This window comes from Petromyzon marinus, chromosome 30, assembly GCF_048934315.1.
Source record: "Petromyzon marinus isolate PM22_M1 ecotype Great Lakes invasive population chromosome 30, UKy_Petmar_22M1.pri1.0, whole genome shotgun sequence".
Lineage (NCBI taxonomy): Eukaryota > Metazoa > Chordata > Hyperoartia > Petromyzontiformes > Petromyzontidae > Petromyzon > Petromyzon marinus.
In genome coordinates this window covers 10,520,352-10,540,295 of record NC_133696.1, presented here as the reverse complement: position 1 = coordinate 10,540,295, position 19,944 = coordinate 10,520,352, and the positions used below count along the sequence as shown (strand labels likewise).

At 44.2% G+C, this 19,944-nt stretch overlaps 1 long non-coding RNA gene across 1 annotated transcript in view; it reads right to left on the bottom strand.

The window, feature by feature from the left end:
• The window catches only part of LOC142929386 (uncharacterized), a 31,360-nt gene extending 12,489 nt beyond the window's left edge, over positions 1–18,871 (bottom strand). The window contains exons 1-2 of the long non-coding RNA XR_012945691.1: positions 17,166–18,871; positions 3,693–3,809 (exon numbers count right to left, since the gene is read on the bottom strand). This is a non-coding gene — a long non-coding RNA (uncharacterized LOC142929386). The remainder of the gene's footprint in view (positions 1–3,692; positions 3,810–17,165) is intronic.
• Positions 18,872–19,944: the final 1,073 nt, after the last annotated feature.

Sequence of the window (19,944 nt, the reverse complement as noted above, 5' to 3'; positions counted from 1 at the left end):
AATTTTTGCACACAGCGTTGTAATACGGTGATTTTTTTTCTGGAAGACTTGCTGGTTTATCCAGGATGTTTCTGTTGCGCGTCGTCGCTTTAAGATGTTCTCTGTTCATATTTTGTTTGTTGCGGTTGCACCCGACTCAAGAGCCGCATGGCTCACAGGGCTATACCTAATAAATGAAACTTAAAACTTGTCTGAGAGTTGGTGAATTGCAGACGCACCCACTACCATTCACGTGTGTATTCGGGGTGGTGCAAATTTATTTTGTCTGTGGTTTGGAATACAGGGCCTTTGATTGAACACGCGTGCATTTGGTACCCGCATCATAGCCCCATTCCTCGACGCCACACACATGTTCTGCTGGCAGTGAGAGCTCTGGGCAGACGTCTTTGGCCCTCGTGATACGATAACCGGAACATAGGTATAAAAGCAAATGGCAAAAAAATGAAATGTTGAAAGCGACATTGTACAAAGAGATTAAAGCCGCATGGGTATTGACTGTTCCTCTCGCTCTCATTATCCCTATTGGCCCAGACGTACATCTGTTTACTAAGCTATTTGGATCCAATAACATTTCCATATGGCATTACCCAAGCTTGTTAGACAAATGCTCATGCACTTGTTATGTGTAGATTATATCCCTTACGCTTTCGATGAAAAGCCATTGTTTGCACCGATTCCACACGCTCCGATTTAATAAAGCTCAAGAGGCTATTTGTACATATTTAATGTTAAAGAAGCAAGTTAATTTCATAGTTTTAAAGTCTCAATCCGCAATAGTTATTATTTTCATTACGTGGTTAATGAAATGTGTTAGATAATAATTAGGTGTAAATTTAATAAGGTAAAGGTGCAGTCCTGTACATGCTTGTTCGCAACACTGCTGGTGGTTGGGCCTCCACTAGAGGGGAGCTCTCCCGAGCCCCCCTTTAAACGTATCTTGGCCTACTTTTCCACGACAGCAAGACACACTACACAACCATCACGGGTGACATTAACGTACGCACAAGTTTCTCCGAAAGATAAATGGATATAACATGCCATTATGTGTGGCAGTATGTAATCAATGGAAAGGAATGTGATCCAGTATGAAACTGATGCAGCCATCCACACTCTCACAAACCCAATGCCTTTATGCAAATGTGCAGAGATTATAACGAGTATTAAAATGTTACAAATGCGCTGAGATTGCGTGACGAAAGTAACAAAATACTAATCGAAAGAGCAACAAGGCCAAGGAGGAGAACATTCACCTCTGGTTATTCACAATAACATCTGAATAAATTGAACATTAGGATTGGAGGGAAAAAAGGCATAAACATAACTGTAAAAGTGGTAACATTAACAATCTCGGATTCGCTGGCAACACAGCCTTCACAACAATAAGTGAAAATCAACAGCGAACGAGCCAAACAAAAGTCCGCTATAACAAGTTCACTCAACAAAAGAATACAATTGTTGGAGGGACACAGTTGAAAAAGACACACACGGACTACGTATATCTCGGACAATTGTTGAGGTCAGAATGGGATCAAATAATTGGATTGCGTTTGGAAATTGAATTTTATAATGAAAAGCAAAGTACAGATGTGCCTAAACAGAAAACATGTTCAATAATTGTACATCACTTGCTTTGGCATATAGATTAGAAAGATGGACACTGACAAAAGAAATAAAAAAACAATAGCTTAAAGTTTCACAGAGAAACATGGAGAGACAATGCAAGCTGGAAATATAGATTGCGAGACGAAGAATAGTAATGCACAGGTCAGAGAGCAACTGTCAATCAGAGACGTGGCGATTGTTGAGAAAATTGTTAAGAAGATTGACTCGCTGGAAGGGATGATGGTCGACGGATGAGAAAGGTGAACCAAAACGATAAACTGTTCTTCTTTTAAACTATTTGTATTTTACCAGGTAAGGCCCACTGAGCTATGTAGCTCTTTTTCAAAAGCGACCTGGCCACAAATGATAGCTCAACGAAGTGGCTTACCGTGTGGACATGTATAGCAGGCAGATACTCTAAACGCGTGATGTTGATCCTAAATGTGGAGGTATAGATCAAAGGACCCAGAGAAAAATCCACGCGGCCACAGATAGAACACGCAAATATACAACAGGCCATAATAGAGGATCGAACCCACAACCTCCTGCATGCCATGCCAGCGAGGTAGTTACCATCTCGCCACCGTGGCGTCCCGAGAATGGTAACAGGAAAAAGGTGACAGAATTGGCATCCAAAGGAGACGAAATGCCCACGTGGACACCCACCATGGAGTTGGAGCAATGAGATCGGCTCATAAGCAGGATCGAGATGGATAGTAGCATCACTGGACTATGAGGAATTGGGTGACGATGCCTTCATCCAGCAGTGGATGAAGATGCTTTTGTATCTACCTTCTCTACACCTATTGTTATTAATAATGTGCTGTCTCATTGCCAGATAATAATATTGGTCTGTATTACATTACCAACACTGTTTTTTTGGCCTCGTAGGTAATATCTTCCTCTTAAGGATGCGTGAATTTAACATATATATTAAATCAGTATGAAATATTCAATTCGTCATTTGCAGTGTTGATGGGCAATGAAGGGAAACATTAAAAGTTCAAAGTCACGGGACTGCAGGTGTCTGGGTAAGGATGTGTGTGTGGGTCGGCCGCTTGGAATATAGAACAAGTCTGAAACTAAATATCAGAGAAGAGGGAGCATTTTAGCAAGAGCTGGTGTGTTACACATGATGACAGGATATATATTCAAACATAAATACCACTTGGGTCATGTAACATTTTGTTATTAATGGATTTATAGCAAACGAGTTCCTGCGTCAGTGTTATTGCAAAAAAAGATGTAAAATATGTGTTCATTAAATTAATCAGCCCGCGTGAAAGGAAATGTACACGATCGGTTTAACAACAAGCGGAACCCGGTTATCTGCACAAGGTAACGACTATTGTTACAATTTTGTTTGTAATTCAATTATTAGACAATCCCAAATTTACATTATTTAAAAATGTAGACCCGAGAAACAACAACTGCATTTCCACAAAACAGTTGGACAAATACTTATTAACATTTGCCCTGTTTTTTTATTAATTTAAGAACTTATCGGTTACTAAAAAATAACTGTTTATCTTTTGACCGTGACTATTGTCATTATCGTCTACTGTGCTTTTCTTATTGGGCAATAGCATCCTGTACACATCTGTAAATTGGATGGAATCTGTCAAATGTTTAAACTTAAGATGCGTTCACTGTGCCCTTAAATGCATTTATTTCAAAGATATAAAACATGTGTATTTTGTTCATGAGCAGGATAATAAAATTTTGCTAAGGACGGCTACAAATTGTATCCATCTTGACTACTTTCCAAAAACAAACTTGGTCTGGACAGATGACTCTTAATCAATTAAGAAGTAAGTTGTGAATGCAGTACTGTAGTTATTGTTGCCAGTGGTGTCACTGTATACTGTATACAGTACACTTTTCTTGTACACCAGATGCTGAGCAGAGGTCCAAAGGCCCAACATATCGAGCGGCCAGCAACAAGCGTCAATCTCGGCGTTTTTACAGACGAAATGTAAACGAGGTTGTTATGAGTTATGGGGAACAGAGAGGATGAGAGGGCATTCCAAAGTTCAGCAGTGCGAGAAAAGAAGCAGAGAGAGAGAGAGTGAGAGAGGAGTTTGTTTGACCTGCACTTTGTTGGCGGTGGGTGAACACGGTGTGGTGGATGAGACGAAGCGGTCAGTGTCTGGTCGGCCGAGTCCTCAACACGCGTGGAGGGATCAATGGGAGAAGTCGTCGCGACACTGCCAAACACAGAGTTCATGGTTCATTTATTTGGTATAGCCCTGTGAGCCATTCGGCTCTTGAATCGGGTGCAACCGCAACAAACAAAAAACATGAACAAGAAAACATCTTAAAGTGACTATGTGACTGTGCAAACAGAAAATCCAGGAAAAAAGACATCAAAATAATCCTGAAATAGCACCGTACACCAACGCTGTGTGCAAAAATCCCAGTGGGATGCAAGTCAAATAACAACAACAACCACAAGACAACTAAGATTAAGGCCATCAGTCTAACTCCGTACTACAATAAACAAAAACATGGCCAAAACAAAAAAAACGTTTTCGAAATCACCAAAATAAAAGCCATAAATGCAATGTAACAGTGATCATAGGGACTGTGACCGAATTTTTAACAATAAACTACATAAATAAATTATAACACCAAAATCTAGAGCCATATTTTAGGCCACTGAATAGCAGTGGCAGCTAGGGGTGAAGATCTCATAGGTAGTGATTCAAGTTGCAGTTTATTGGCAATAGCATTCCAGACCCTGGGGGCATCAATAGCAAAGGCCCTTCCTCCGGTTTTTGTACGGCAATAGGGAATGTGGAGCATAAACCATCACGCGCACTCCGTTCATCATCGCAGCGACTTTTGGCTGGCCCATCGAACAAAGGCGGTCACCGCATCGTGCCCTTCGGATGCGCTTCTGCGGCCGTCTGGAACGCTCTTCCTTCCGATATAAGGAAGCGACTGGGAGCTATGCACTTTATAGAATGAGAAGTCATTTCTCTAGAACCGCTTTTTTGTGTATTAGTTTGTTGCCCTTCCCCGCCGCACCTCCGATTAGCGCGGTTGGCTATGTACGGTGCGAAAGAGGTTCAACATACACATTTTACATACGAAGTTCATGTAAACAATAACCATGGTTATAACAACAGCAGAGTGATAAGGAGGTGCCTTATCAGCAGGGAGTATTTTTGTTTTAACGGAGGAATATTAGCAGAGGAACAAAATGATTGCACAATACAACACAGAATATGAAGTAAGTTCCAAGCAGTATGGGCAGGAGATACAAACATTGGCTTTGAGTGTAAGATCACATACTAAACTAAACTTTTATTTTACCAGGTAAGGCGCACTGAGCTCTATAGCTCTTTTTCAGAAGGGACCTGGCCACGAATGATGTAGCTTAAAGAAGTGGCTTATCGTGTGGAAATGTTTCGCAGCCAAATACTCTAAACGCATTGCTTCTAAATGTGCAGGGGATAACCGGAGGACCCAGAGAAAAATGCACGCGACCACGGGGAGAACATGCAAACTCCAAAAATACAACAGGCCAAGGGTCGGGATCGAACCTAGGATCTCCTGCATACCAGGCGAGGTAGTTAACGTCTCGCCACCGTGGCACTGCTTAACCCTTAAAGCATTAAGAAGTGTCAAGAACAGGCCTTTATTGTTGTCAGAGAGGGTGCAGGATAGCAGATTAGAATAAAACGAGAATACCAAGACCTTAACAACACAGTGATCTTGTAATTGGTCTTCATAAAAACAAAAAACACATCCTCATCAAGTATCCTGTCAGTTTCAAGTCCTATCTCAGGGCAGAGCTGCTCCTGCTAAAGACACTGCCCCCCCCCCCGATCCAGCAGTCCCATCACTCTGATCGCATGCACATTAAACATCCCGGCCGTGTGCATCACGGAAAACGTTTGCTGAACGTTACATTCCAACTGAACTTGCCACCCGCAGAAAGGAGACAATGACCTTGCCAGGTGTTCTGAAGTCACCACAAGCCTTGTGCCCTGTGGGCATCCTTTGATTTAACGTCGGGAGTGCACCGCTGGCGTGTTTGAAAGCACAACTCTAACCGTGCATTATTAGAATATTAATGTTTAACTCATCGAGTGTTGTGTCGACAATACTTTGTATGCCTTCGTCGTGTGTGTGCTCTATAGAGGATTCAATTGTAGTATATATCAATTACTAAAATAATTTTAATCAGAGATGTGTTCAAGTTGACTGAGTACTAGCATACTCTTCTTATTTACTATCATAAAAATGTGTCCTAATCTTCTTTGGTTCTTTCGGTAAAGTCACGTAGAATGAGAATAAAATAATAAATTGATAAAATAAAATAACACAATAATATTCTCACGACGTTTCGGCCACAACACAAGCGGCCTTCATCAGGTGAAGGGGACGAGACAGCGCTGTCCTCCAGATAGTCTCGTCCCCTTCACCTGATGAAGGCCGCTTGTGTTGTGGCCGAAACGTCGTGAGAATATTATTGTGTTATTTTATTTTATCAATTTATTATTTTATTCTCATTCTACGTGACTTTACCGAAAGAACCAAAGAAGATGAATCCTTGCAGTCACGAAAGCTTTAAATCGAAATGTGTCCTAATGTTCATAAGTAAACAGTGGTTATCCATTGGTTAGACTGGCCGTGTCATAGAAATGTGGAATTTCCGACACTGGCTCGGGGCTGACAATGGCGATGAGTATCAGCCTCACTCACTTCAGCAGAAATAAAATGTGCCTTTTATTACGCAACCACTCGCCTCGTAGCCTGTAATTATTCCTAAAGCATTCCAGTCAGCTGAAACATCCATATCTTCGTCTCGGTCAGGAATAAAATCGTGTTTCACTCCATATGAAAGTCAAACTGTTCCAAAAAGAAATTGGCAAATATCCCACAGCCTGGCATACCTATACTAAAGTCTTTCAGTGATTTGTATGCAAAAATGTAAAGGGTAAAAATGCGGCCTGAAATGACCTGCACATGCCACTGCTGGCAGAACAGCCTTCAACAGAAGGGAGCTTTATAGACTCCTCGAGACGGTATATTTACCTTCTTCCATGCTGGCCAGATGTCTGGAGATTCCACATTTTACCCCACCGCACGCGACCTGCCAATTGACTGTGGCGTATGTATGTTTGTTGAACTTCTTTTGCGCCGTACGTAGCCAACCGTGTCAAACTAAACACAAGAAGCAATTCTAGAGAAATTAGTTCACATTCTAGATTTAAAAGTGCATAGCTCCAGTGGCTTCTTTGTCCGATGGTTATCCAAAAGCCGCTGCTGCGAGGGTGACTGGAGTTCACGTGATGATGGTTCATGCTCCTTGACGCGATCACCAAGGTATTGTGCTTCATTTGTGGCAAGCACGTTGTGTGTAATGAGTGGAGACCTTATAAGTGGTGGGTGGTAAACATAATAAACCTGGCCATTGTTTCAACTTCCACGCCGCGAAATCAAACCGGCGATCTCGGGATTTTTTTTTTAATTGTGCGGTTCTTCTCAGATTTGGGCTCTGGCCTACGAAGCAGCAGCAGCAGCAGCAGCCACACAATGGCTTACTCTCGCGATAGCTCACGTTCGTGCGCATTCAAAAGATGACTCGACGCGAAGGGCGATGTTCGCGGACCTCGATCGGAGCGAGCTCGCCGAGCGTAGCCGGGTGCTGCGAGGCGCACGTCCCCTGCGCGGTGGGGCGTGCGTGCGTGCCAAAGCGCACCCAGCAACGCGTGAACCAGCGCCCTCGGCCAACGCAGCTGGTGTGATCGGCGCCGCTCACCGTGACCAAAGCTCGTCACGTGCGCGTTGAATGGCCTCCTGGTTAAACGTAAAGCTGTTGGGTGTTGCCCTTCTCTAGGTCTGCACGACGTGACACGTGACACACACACACACAAATCGTTGTTGCTGAGGATAGAGCCAAAGGCCCAGAGCTCGAAGAGGTCAGCAACAAACGGCACGACTGAATGTGTATCATAGATAACAGTTAATGCGTTTCGTAAATTGGGCAGAAGATATTGTAAGAACTTGGGAATTGAGACGGTGGGAGGAGGGAATTCCAAAGGGGAGCGGTGCGAGGGAAGAAGCAGATAGAGAGTGTGTTTTGACCGGAAAGTTCCAAGCTCACATCTCGGTCAGGGGTGGCACTCAGCCCACAATTTTTGCCGGTCTATAAAAATAAGTACCCACTTGTGAGAAGTCAACAACGGTTGTCCCTGGAAGATAGTCCCCCAGCCAACACCTCCACCCCATTCCCCAGAGGACCGAAATAAATTAACAGGAACAGCAAATGCGCAACACGTAGCATATCGCAGACGCTATTATGATTCGTATTCGATATTTTTGCGGTAAGGGCACGTAGTTTTTTTGGTCAAAAAATGCTTTATTTGAACATGGAGACCTGTGTGGATGGATTTTTGTTTTACAGACCGCGTGTTGGAATGAAATAGCTGGCAGGATCAGAGGTGATATCTTTGAAACAGCCTTACTGGGATTCTTGATTTGAATCCAGATTTAAAAAAAAATGAGATCCAAGCTAACTTGTTTAAATCCTAACTTGCAGGAATGGGCAGTACCACCTGAGAGACTCGAGTGGAGAGTAGTGGGTGTTAAATAATAACATTAAAGCCGCTCCACTATAAATATCAAGCGATTAACTTGTTTAAAATACAATTAAACTAAATGAAATAAAAACTGCCTGATTATGCTGGTTTTAATTATTGTAATCATTAGTGAAACATCCGCAATAATGTATTAAATAGTGTGAGATTGCTCACCAGTAACGCACCCGTAGTGTGCTGCTGAAGCAGTAATACATTGTCACGGTTTTTTTTTTAATCACGTGACAACTTTGTTAATTAACCGTGTCGGGTGGAGGAGGGTTTTTACGACACACGCTCGACTTACATCACGATCTTATCAAAAATCAAGTACGTATGAATGTATGTGCATGTGGAACTTCTTCCGCACACCGTACGTAGCCAACCGTGCTAATTGGAAGCATAACGCTGGTGGCGAATTCCCGCAATGGGTTAAATGGCGTTGCCCAGTCATTGGAGGCTACAGTCAAGCCAGTTGTGCACTAGGGGGCATCTCTTGACACGAAGAGACACGTGGTCGGTAATATTTTTTTGAGGAACAATTTGGTAATCTTAAAATATTCAACTGGTGTCAGTACTACACGTGCGTTAATTAATCAGTATTCGTTGCAAACTAAAAGTTGCTTTTAACTGGAGATGAGAGTGGACAAAAGATGTCAGTGTTGTTTGTTGCTCCAGCATACGTCCGGGGTTTTCCTCGAGGCGTTGAATTCATGCCACTCAAACCTATTTAAACAAATATTTGTTTTACCAGATTAGGCCAACTGGGCTGTATAGCTCTTTTTCAGAGGCGACCTGGCCACAATTGATAGCTTAACGAAGTGGCTTATCATGCGTAAATGTTTAGGAAAAAAACCGGAGGACCCGGAAATACATCTACGTGACCACGGGAGGGAACATGCAAACTCCAAACATACAGGCGTCAGGGTCGGGATCGAGCCCACGACCTCCAGTACACCAGGCGAGGTAGTTAACATCTCGCACTCATGATTGGAGTTGGCCAAGCATCCCAGTATTGGACAGTCATATTGAATCTTGAGACTGAGTTAAGCCCTCCTCGGTAAATACATCGAAATTGTTATATATATATTTTACAACGATTGCAGTCGACACGTTTTAATCTTCAGCAAGATAATGGGAACCGGTTGTCTTTCACGTGACGTGCCAGGCCGCCGAATGGCCAACCCAATTGCCTCTTTGTTTCCCAAATATTCACACCATCGCCTACACCATGGATCCCCCCCCCCCATCTCATGCCCCCCCCCCCACCCTCCGTCTCGTCTAAATGATCCACGGAATCGAATAGCACCCAAGCTTGTACAAGGTTGGAGCCACCAATGTTTCCAGGTTACAGCACGTCATATTTACCGTCATTATTTAAATGCGTATCAGAGGACCTTGCGCTTTCAGGTATCAGAGCATTCTAGCCAACCGGAGTGAGGCGCTCAGGTATGGCAATTGGCAGCATGATCGCACACGAACCGTCTGAATTATTCACGTTAACCTGAAAAGAATGCATTTAATAATTTAGCTGCAGGTTGATATGTAATTTAGATTGACATAACAACACAATGAACGGCCTCCTCTTGAAAACGTCGTCAATTGATCTGTAATGTCCCTCGTAGCGGGCAGATACACTTTAGCAATTCCTCGCGCGAAATTAGTTGTTGGACTCGAATCATCGACGGCTGTGCCGACCGGCTCAGTGATGACGCGTCGGCCCCGAGGCTATCCAACCTTTTGGAAGGTCGTATGCCATTTAATTTTGTGCTTTACCAGCCTACACAAGTCAAAGGGTCTCCTCCATCGATTGGAGAGTTGGGTGGCGGGGAGGAGTTAACACATCATTTGGATTGCTTCATCCCCCACCGCCCTCCCCTGTCCACCCCCTAACGCCTCCCCCCCCCTTACAAAATCCACTAATGAAGGCATTTCCACCAACAGGGTTATTTTTCATTTGAACTAAGCCCAGTCCAGGTAAGAACATCTTCTCGCTCAATCTAGCAAGCGACAGTGTTCATGCACCGTCGATAGAAAGCGAGCCAGTGATGGAAATTCCACATTCCTCTGGTGGGTGGTGGGTGGGAGATTAAGTTTCAAAGTGGTACTAATTTTATGCACCCCAGAGGGATGTTGGCCTGAGAACTAGTTACCTTCCTATACTCTTATATAAGCGCGCAACTTTATCTATCTGTGATGAACACTGCACTCGTTTTCATGCAGGGGGCGCTGCAAACCTACGCACCCCCTGCATGAACGACGGAGGCGCAGGGACAGACGTTCGATTACGTTGGAATCAATCTGCAGACGGCGGTCTTCTCGCACGGCCAGCTCTATGTCGCCTTATCTCGATCCCGCAATCCAAAACAGGTGAAAGTCCGCATCGAACCGAACCCCCAGCAAGGCCATCTACTTAACGACGAAATACAATTATTTAATTCAAAACATAATACCGGTAATTCAAAACATAATACAATTCAAAGATGTTTCATTTTAAAACTTCAAAACGGAGCATCGGGTGCTTGCGTGAATGCGTCGTCCGTGTGCAATTTTTTTTAGTGACTTTCCTGGTCGAAGGCCATAAATGGTTGTGACGGGCACCACTGGAGCCCCCGAACAACACCTAGTTTTAAATAATAGTCCATTGGCCAAAGAAGAAATGTATACCACCTAAGGTAGTAAAACCATTAGTAGCACCAATGTATGTATGACCAATCAAAGAGTGATTTACTTGACAACCTCCCTAATTTCAAGTGGCCATTACACAATTCGCTGTTTGTTGGCGACACAAACACAAAAAAGAGACTCGTGAAAGCCACCTCTGGTGGTACCGACGGGTAAAATATCCCTTCTGGGCTCATTGACTACAAGTGCTCTGCCACAGTGCCCACCGCCGATGTTGTAGTTGAATGGATAAAGGCGCAGCCCTGCGAGTGCCTGCCCACGCCACTGTCGTCAGAAGGGGCCGAGAGAGAGGCCCCGTTTACATTTTAGTCTCCTCTCATTGCCCATCACCCTGCCGCACTTCAAGCTTGAGTGCAGATGTTGGTAACGTACGTAGGTCTAGGGGCTGTAACCTGCACTACTTCTGTGCGCAGGCTTGTGGTGTCCCAAATGCCTCCTTTGCCCAGTAATCTTCCGGACGTGCCGCGGATCGCTCGTGACAATTGAACAATTGTGCAGATATCCGCGGCGATGTACAAGGTGATGGAATTGACAAAGTGTAAGCCACTGTTAATAAAGAGATAATATTGCACGATGCATTATAGATGAGCGCAACTCTGCCACTCTTTGAGTCCTTGTGAATAACAGGTTCTGAGGACGGGCCTATATTACACGTGGGCATGTTGCCCACGTGTAATATAGACACTTAAATATTTCATTTTGTGATGAAAAAGAGAATAGAATCTAATAGAATTGGACACGGGTTTTTTTTTTTTTGGGGGGGGGGTATTTGTTTCCCAATGCGGTTGTATACAAAGGAGCACAAAGTTGTTTTTGAATGCAGTTAAGGAATACGACGTGAACGTCATAGTACGTACTTGCCGCAGATGCATTACAAAATACTACAGTGGGCACTACTGATACATCAACAGAGGCATGTTGTGCTTCACCGCTGTAACCATTGCCAACCAGTGACTTCAAAATTGAGTCTATCCTGCAATTAGCTCTCCTTTGGGCAATGGCCCGCCTTTTGAGCAGACCAGAGGGCAGAATGTTGTGAATAATTGTACGTGAGGGGCATTTAATTGTATAGAAATATTTGTGTCTGTGTGAGCGTGCGTTGTGGTCGTGTATCGGGGGATCTTTGTCTTGCCTTGTGGAGCGTGTATCACGAATATTTTATTCCTCACAATTGCAAATTACCAATGGAATTGCCAACTGAACTTGTTCAGGGCCTCTCTTAGGGTGGTCGAGTCTAAAATGTCAAGAAAAGGTTGCTCAAGTCTTCTGGATATAAATTGTTCGTGTTGTTCAGCGACATGGAATCATCATCTTAATCTATCCCGGAGAAATCCGATGTGCCATGGAACTCTTTTTCACAGATGTCCAGTAAGAGGGCGGGTCAGCATGCTACTGTCTGTGTCATTCTGATTTAAACTTAACAGCATCTACAATGGAAAATACTGCAAAGGTGCGACGATGAATATATGCAGCTGAACACGCCAGAGTTACATTTTATTTTATAACAATGTTATTCATTTCCACAGTTTATTTACGTATTGAATGAGTGGTATTTAGAGTAGGCGCCACAGTGGTTGGTACGCTGCACTATGAACCCTGCGACCTGAGTTTGATTCCTGGTCTCAGCTAACATTAGTGACAAATGATATCCCATCCAGTCCTGGTACCATCCCTTCATTAACCCACGTTGACCGGCGTGGTAAAGTTCCGGAAAATAACCTCCACAAACGACATGGCATGGGGCGGCCTTCCACCAGCAGGAGATTGACAAAAGGTTGTAATCGCAAATGTGATTTGTAACTATGATTCTTACCCGTGTATCGACGGTTCAAATTAAATGTACAATTTTTGTTTGAGGGACTGCGTGTTTTTGTAGTCTTGGTGTGGTCTGGGACTGTTGTTGTTTTGCTGCCTTGCCCAACGCTTGCATTTATTGTTGAAAAATGGGCAGGAGTTGATGTCATCCTGCAATTTGTTCTCATATAATCTTGATTTGAAGCTTTCGTGACTGCAGGAATCCGTACTCTTTGGTTCTTGTGGTAAAGTCACGTCGGTAGAAAAATAATAATAGATCACAACGTTTCGATCGCAACACAAGCAACCGTCATCAGGTGGGACAACCACAACCACAACCACTGCCTACTTCATCAGTTTTTCTTGCTGTGGTTGTCCCACCTGATGACGATTGCTTGTGTTGCGATCGACACGTCGTGATCTATTATTTTTCTACCTACGTCACTTTACCGAAAGAACCAAAGAGTATTGTTCTCATATACTTACATTTATTTTTACTTGTTTTTTTTTAGTGACGATCTTCTATATATTATGCTTTGCACACCTATCAGTGTTTGTATTGTTGTGACTTTCTGACCCGCCCCTACTAGACGTTCACAGCTCATCAGATTCCTCCAGTCTCAATAAAGAATATGAATGTATTACCATGCACGCATTACGACAGTTTATATTTAAACAAAAATTAATTTAAACCAGCATTTAAATTTACTGTTCCCAAACCGTGTTTTCCTTTATGCCATGCAATATTTTCCGGTCTCTTGTTATACAGTAGAAAGCTTAAATAAATAACTTGCTATTGTGTATGTTTCATATTCTAGGTAATCTGAACTTTGAAGTTTAGCAGGAACAGCGCACTCAAGGCATTTAAAATTAAACGTGGGGATGAGTGACGCTGCTTAAGTGCAGCCAATCGCAAACAAGTTTTGATCGCGTGAGCATCTTTAAAAAAAACACTAGTTAAAAAAAAATTTAGTTTACCAAGTAAAGCCCACTGAGCTATATAGATCTTTTTCAGAAGCGTCCTGGCCACAAATGATAGCTTATCGCGTGGAAATGTATAGCCGCCAAATACTCTAAATGCACGTTTCTAAATATTGGAGGGAAAAACCCAGAGGAGCCGGATAAAAATTCACACAACCACGGGGGGAACATGCAAACTCCAAACATACAGGCATCAGGATCGGGATCGAACCCACGATCTCCTGCATACCAGGCGAGGTAGTTAACAACTCCCCACCACGGAGCCCGTTTTCACCTACCTTGAATCTCACTAAATCTCCCCTACTCCATTGGTACGGCATTTTGCCGTGGCGCAATGGGCTAGCACACTGCACCATCATTGACATGCTAATTTCTCTACCCCCTCCTCTCTCTCTCTGCCCCCTCTCTCTCTATTTAAGGCCTCGACAGAGAGGCGTTGTGTCTCTGTGTGCCTATGTATGTGTCTCTCTCTGTGTCTTTGTGTTACCTCTCTCTGCTTATGTGTATGTCTGTGTGTCTCAGTGTCTGTGTTTTTATCTCTCTCTTAAATTTAGTAATCTTTTGAAGAACGTAATCAACCAGGTAGGGTGTTGACTGTTATGTCAGCCGACTATCTGTGCTGTATTGCATTGTATTTCTAAGTTTACTAGGTTTGTGTTCTCTTTCATTTGTACCTGATGATGACTGCTTGCGTTGCAATCGAAACGTCGTATGCTATTCTTTAATTTATTATTTTCTCTTTCTACGTGACTTTACCGAAAGAACCAAGGAGTAATTCCTGCAGTCAGGGAAGCGCCAAATCAAGTTAGCACACTGCACTTGCGACCCAGATGCGATCTCCAGGGGCACGTGTGTTGTTACATTTCCAGTGGCTCTGTCCACGCAAGCGGTGTAACTGAGTCCACCACAGTTCGTCAATTAGCAGGTCGCCTGTGTCGGGGTAAATCGTGGTTACTCGCAGACATCTGTCCTGCATGGATAGGCCAATTACCTCTAGAGGGGCTCTAAAGAGCTCCAACTCACGAGCAGAGGCCTCTCCGCCAGCAGTGGCATGAGCAAACACCAACTTTATCATATCGATAGGTTAAAAACTACGTGAGAGTCAAGGTGTCTGTCTCCCTGCTCGTGCGAGTCGTGCGGTGACAACTCATCTATGTTGATATATCTGAGCCAGTGGCGGAAATTCCACGTTGGGGGGACGAGTCTGTCGTGATTGCTGTTGAGTTCCCATGATGCGGTAGTCATTAAACGATCGGCTGGGTCAACACCAGAGCAGGATTTGAACTTGTAACCCCTTGCATGTGTGATTGTATTTCTATTATCGGTGATTTTTTTTTCAAAATTTTCTCTATTTGCAGCCCTGATCCTTTGTTGCGTGAAAAAACCCCAAATTCCTTTGTCTTTGAGAAAATATGGAATGACAATTTCATTCCAAATGCTTCTTTCATATTTCTACACCAAAATAATAAATGAATTAAGAATTTCTATGCCATCGATAATCGTCTACTGTATATTGACCGACATATATAGATACGTGATTGCATTTCAAAAGGTGGGACATCGCACCTATTATTGGTATTACCTTAACATCTTCAAGGATCGTTTAAATCTGAGCCATGCATGCCGATGAGTGACTGACTTCGCAATTATCGAAGTACAGTGTTAGTGTTAATAATGCAGTGTTCATAATCGTATACTCGACCGATGATCCTATCCATCACGTCTCATCGCTGAAATGGAAACTGACATTTTAATATTTAGAACGCGCCGCACTGTTCATGTTTTTTTTTTATAAAGCAAAGAGGCGCAGCGCTTATCTCGCCTCGGACAATTGCACGACACGAGAGTTCAAATCGCGGTCACGAGTTGACTCAGACTATCATATCCTCCGGAGTTCATACAATGAGTGGCACTATATGAGAAGTCAACTGTGATCATCGTACAAAGGATGACTCCGAACGAAATAAATGTGAAATTTCCACCACTGACAATGAAAGCGAGCACCGCTAATTTGACATGTTAGTCGTTTTGACGTTATATACTGTATATGTATTTCTAAAATGTAATTCCATTGGTGCTATCTGCGTCAATGTGACAAGACGGAGTGGTCATTGGGAACCCACACATAACTGCGGGTGTTGAGTAACGGCCCGATAATGTTGGTTTCATGGAACTGGTTCTCAGAGCCCTTGAAGTTAATTCTAGATTTGAAGCTTTCGTGACTGCAAGGATCCACACTCTTTGGTTCTATTCGGTAAAGTCACGTAAAAGTATAAAACAACAAAAAATAAAAAATAAACTCCGCCAATTAAATGCTATTTTTTATGCTAATTCCTTTGTCAAGGCACCTTAATTCCTCTCACACAAGCCTAAAGGTCGCGGTCTGAGCTTGGCTGTGTTCACTCCAGCGCTGTCCTCGAGACAGTCTGGTCCCTTCACCTGATGAAGGCCACTTGTGTTGTGGCCGAAACGTCGTGAATTTTGTATTTGTTTTCATTTTCTGTTGTTTTATACTTTTACGTAACTTTACCGAATAGAACCAAAGAGTATGAACCCTTGAAGTTACATAATTTTTTTTTTTATCCACACACTCCATAGGTGTATAGTCGTGGCGACATGTTAACTACTTCACCTGGTATGCAGGAGGTTGTGGTTGTAATCCCTACCCTGACGCCTGCTGTTCAGAATAATGTCCGACGTTTCTATGCACGTGCTGAGCGCTTCTGCAGGGATTCACTTCGGTTTCGGCGCCGTGGAATGGAACGTCGCAACGAAACAAAACGCGCCACCGCTCGACACGCACCAGAGGTGCTACCTGGACACCGATCTTGCCTTCGGACTTGGTTGCTCTTAACTCATTGATCACGACGTTCACGGTACACACGGCTCGCACACGATACATGTTCCTAACACTTCTGGCATCTCGCACAGCTGTACTTGATGAAAGGTAACAGAAAAAAAGTCACACAATGAACATCAGGCACTTTTACAAAGATCTACGATCTTAGTAATCGTCGAGGAAGACGAGTCGAGAGAGGTAGGTGGCCAAAGGTAGACAGGGCCAGGCCCAAGCGCGATGTGTAATACAGTCATCAAAACGGAATGGGCAAACACATTCACAATTAACGTTGCATTTTGATTTAAAGCTTTCGTGACTGCAGTAATTCATATTCTTAGCTCTTTCGGTAAAGTCACGTTGAAGGGAAACAATAAAATAATAAAACATATATTGTTATTGTTTTATATATATTTTATTATTTTATTGTTTCCCTTCAACGTGACTTTACCGAAAGAGCTAAGAATATGAATTAACGTTGCATTCAATGCAACGTTAATTGTGAATGGCGCTGCAGGGCGGTGAGTCCTCGCTTAACGCGTGGCGGTGTTCTCGCTGCCGCGCGTGATCGCTACAACGCGGAACGCGCGCCGACGGCGAACTACTTTCTGGACGTGCGCGGCTGAGCGGTGCAATGCTGCACGCGGAATGATACAGCAACGTGGCGGCATACGTACCCTCCATGTCTCTGCGTGTGCGAACATCGTGTCTTCGTCGAACTCTAATCGTCACAGTTCTTTTTTTAAAAAAATTGGGAAATTGTTCTCGCTTCACGCGGGGCATTTTTAGGATCGTAGCTACCGCGTAAAACGAGGGCTCACTCGATTCAAATGTGTACCTCGTGGGCGCACTTGTGGATGTGTACAATCCAGTCGCTCGATCACCTCTGCACAACGCGGGGGTTTATACTCTTTGGTTCTTTCGGTAAAGTCACGTAGGTATCAAATAAGATAAATCACGACGTTTCGGGCGCAACACGAGCGCCCGTCATCAGGTGGGAAAGCTGATGACGGACAGCTTTTTGTTGCGCCCGAAACGTCGCGATTTGTTGTATTTAATACCTACGTGACTTTACCGAAAGAACCAACGAGCGTGGATTCCTGCGGTCACGAATGCTTTAAACCGTGGGGGTTTCTTTACCATAACTGCACCACGCGGGGCAGTGTGGGTAGGCGAAGGCAGTGGGCGCAGGAGTGCAGTACAACCATGGATTTTCTCCACTGCCCTAACCCCAACCAGAAACGCATCCCTAACTACCCTGCCAGAGACCTCCGAATGGTATTCACCAAAGACGCCGAGAGCATGACAGTGTGCTGCACCCGTTTCTGAGATCAACCGCATTTCTTGACCCCTGGGGACGCGCGCAATTTGCAACACTCGTGAGCCTCTCCAATGGGCACGAGTCAAATTACACCCGGACAGCGGGGCGGGGAGGGGGACATCTGTTTCACTTGCATTCGTCAAATCTCCGAATGTCGTCTACGCTGGAGGACGTCCCGCAAGCGGCTGAAGTCATACATTTTTCACAACCACCGCGCACACTTTGCGGAATTCACGGCGTGAACTCTGCAAGCGGCAAGACACGGGACGCGCGGATGGTGTGTGAAACGCTTGTCAGCTCCATCATTTGACAGCTCGTCACTGCCCTGCATTGCCAATGCGAAACCACACGGAACGTGCATCTATTGCCGAGTTTCGACAAGGGAGGCTGCACCTCGTCTTAGCTAGGGGCAGCATGCACCCAAGCGGGGTTTTTTTTTCTTCATGTTTGCCCTCTAAGGTTGTATAAACAAAGGGAATGCAATAAACTCAGCTCTACTTGTTGGAGCTGCAAGGATGACACTGGATGTGTGCACAGGGACACACGGAGCTGGGATCCGCATGCACGCAGAGGCACAACAGCGTGCGTGGTCACACGCAGGCACGTGCGGGCACATTTACGATGAAGCACGGTTCGTTCGTACGCAGCGGCGAGATGAGTGCTGAAGAACGCAAAAATATTTCACCCGCATGCCCCACTAAACGGGTTAGTGCTGCCTGCATAAAAACATCCAACTATTTTGGCGTGACTAGAAATGAGGCTGACATTACGCACGTTGCATCGGCAACCCATTCAGTCTCCGCTGCTGCTGCTGCATGTTCACGGGCCATCAGGAACTACAGCCAAGGTGTCTGGCATCAAGACGTGGGGCCGAGTGACTACCAGTTCACTCACGAGGCAAAACGCGCACTCAGTTCCTCCCGCATGGGCGTACTGGCTCCACGCGTGGCTAGGAGATGTTACCTACCTCGCCTGGTATACAGGAGGTCGTGGGTTCGATCCCGACCCTGACGCCTGTATAGTTGGAGTTTGCATGTTTTCTCTCCCCGTTGTCGCGTGGATATTTCTCCGGGTCCTCCGGTTTTTCCCTCCACATTTAAAGTCAACATCACGCGTTCTGAGTATTTGGCTGCTACAAGACCGTAACTATAATACATATATTGTGGGGGGGGGGGGGACACATCCCCCCCACAATATTCAAATATGCTCAAAATGCCCCTCCCCCCAAATTATTGCTATAAAATATATTTATATGATTGTGGTTATGGTTGTACTTTATTAATCCCTAATCTCTGCTATTACATACAATGAAACAAGAAAAGGTAAAAAAGAAAAAAACACAGAGCAATGTAATACAATACACTATTAAACATTATTGTAAAAAAAATAGTCCATCCTATGTGTTATTGAATGTTTTAATATTTTTGGCAGGAAATAGCAGGAAATTCGTTTTCAAATTTAGATTTTCTTCTGGGGGGAGGGGGACCCCAGACCCCCTGGAAGATTTGGTCCCCACCAATGTTGACTCCATGGCTAGGGCCTTGGGCTGCTATACATTTCCACGTGATAAGCCACTTCGTTGAGCTATAATCTGTGGCACGGTCGCTTCTGAAAAAGAGCTACATAGCTCAGCGGGCCTCACTTGGTAAAATAAAAAAAATTCTTGGTTCTTTCGGTAAAGTCACGTAGAAGGAACTTTACCGAAAGAACCAAGAATATGAATCTCTGCAGTCACGAAAGCTTTAAATAAATAAACATTGTTTAGTTTCGTAAACATATATATTCGGAAGTGGCGGAGTGAGCGGCTCGCAATCGGAAAGGCGACCAGTTCAATTCCCGGTAGGGAGGTTGACTCAGCCCATAATTCTACCAGGGCCCATACAACGACTACCCACTTTGTGGGGAAGTCAACAATTTATTTTCCAATTGAGTCTCGTCCCCACCATGGAAACGTGGAGTTTCCATCACGAGCTCAGGAGACAAGCAGGGCCTCAATGCAGTGTACATACGTAGCAGACTGTATCCGTATCTTCTGGTACAGTGAATAGGTGAATGACTGTAAAAGTGAGGTTGTGAAAAATTTGAGTAGGGTCAAGTGCTTTATTGCAATTGATAAGCCTTTTTCAAGGCTTCCA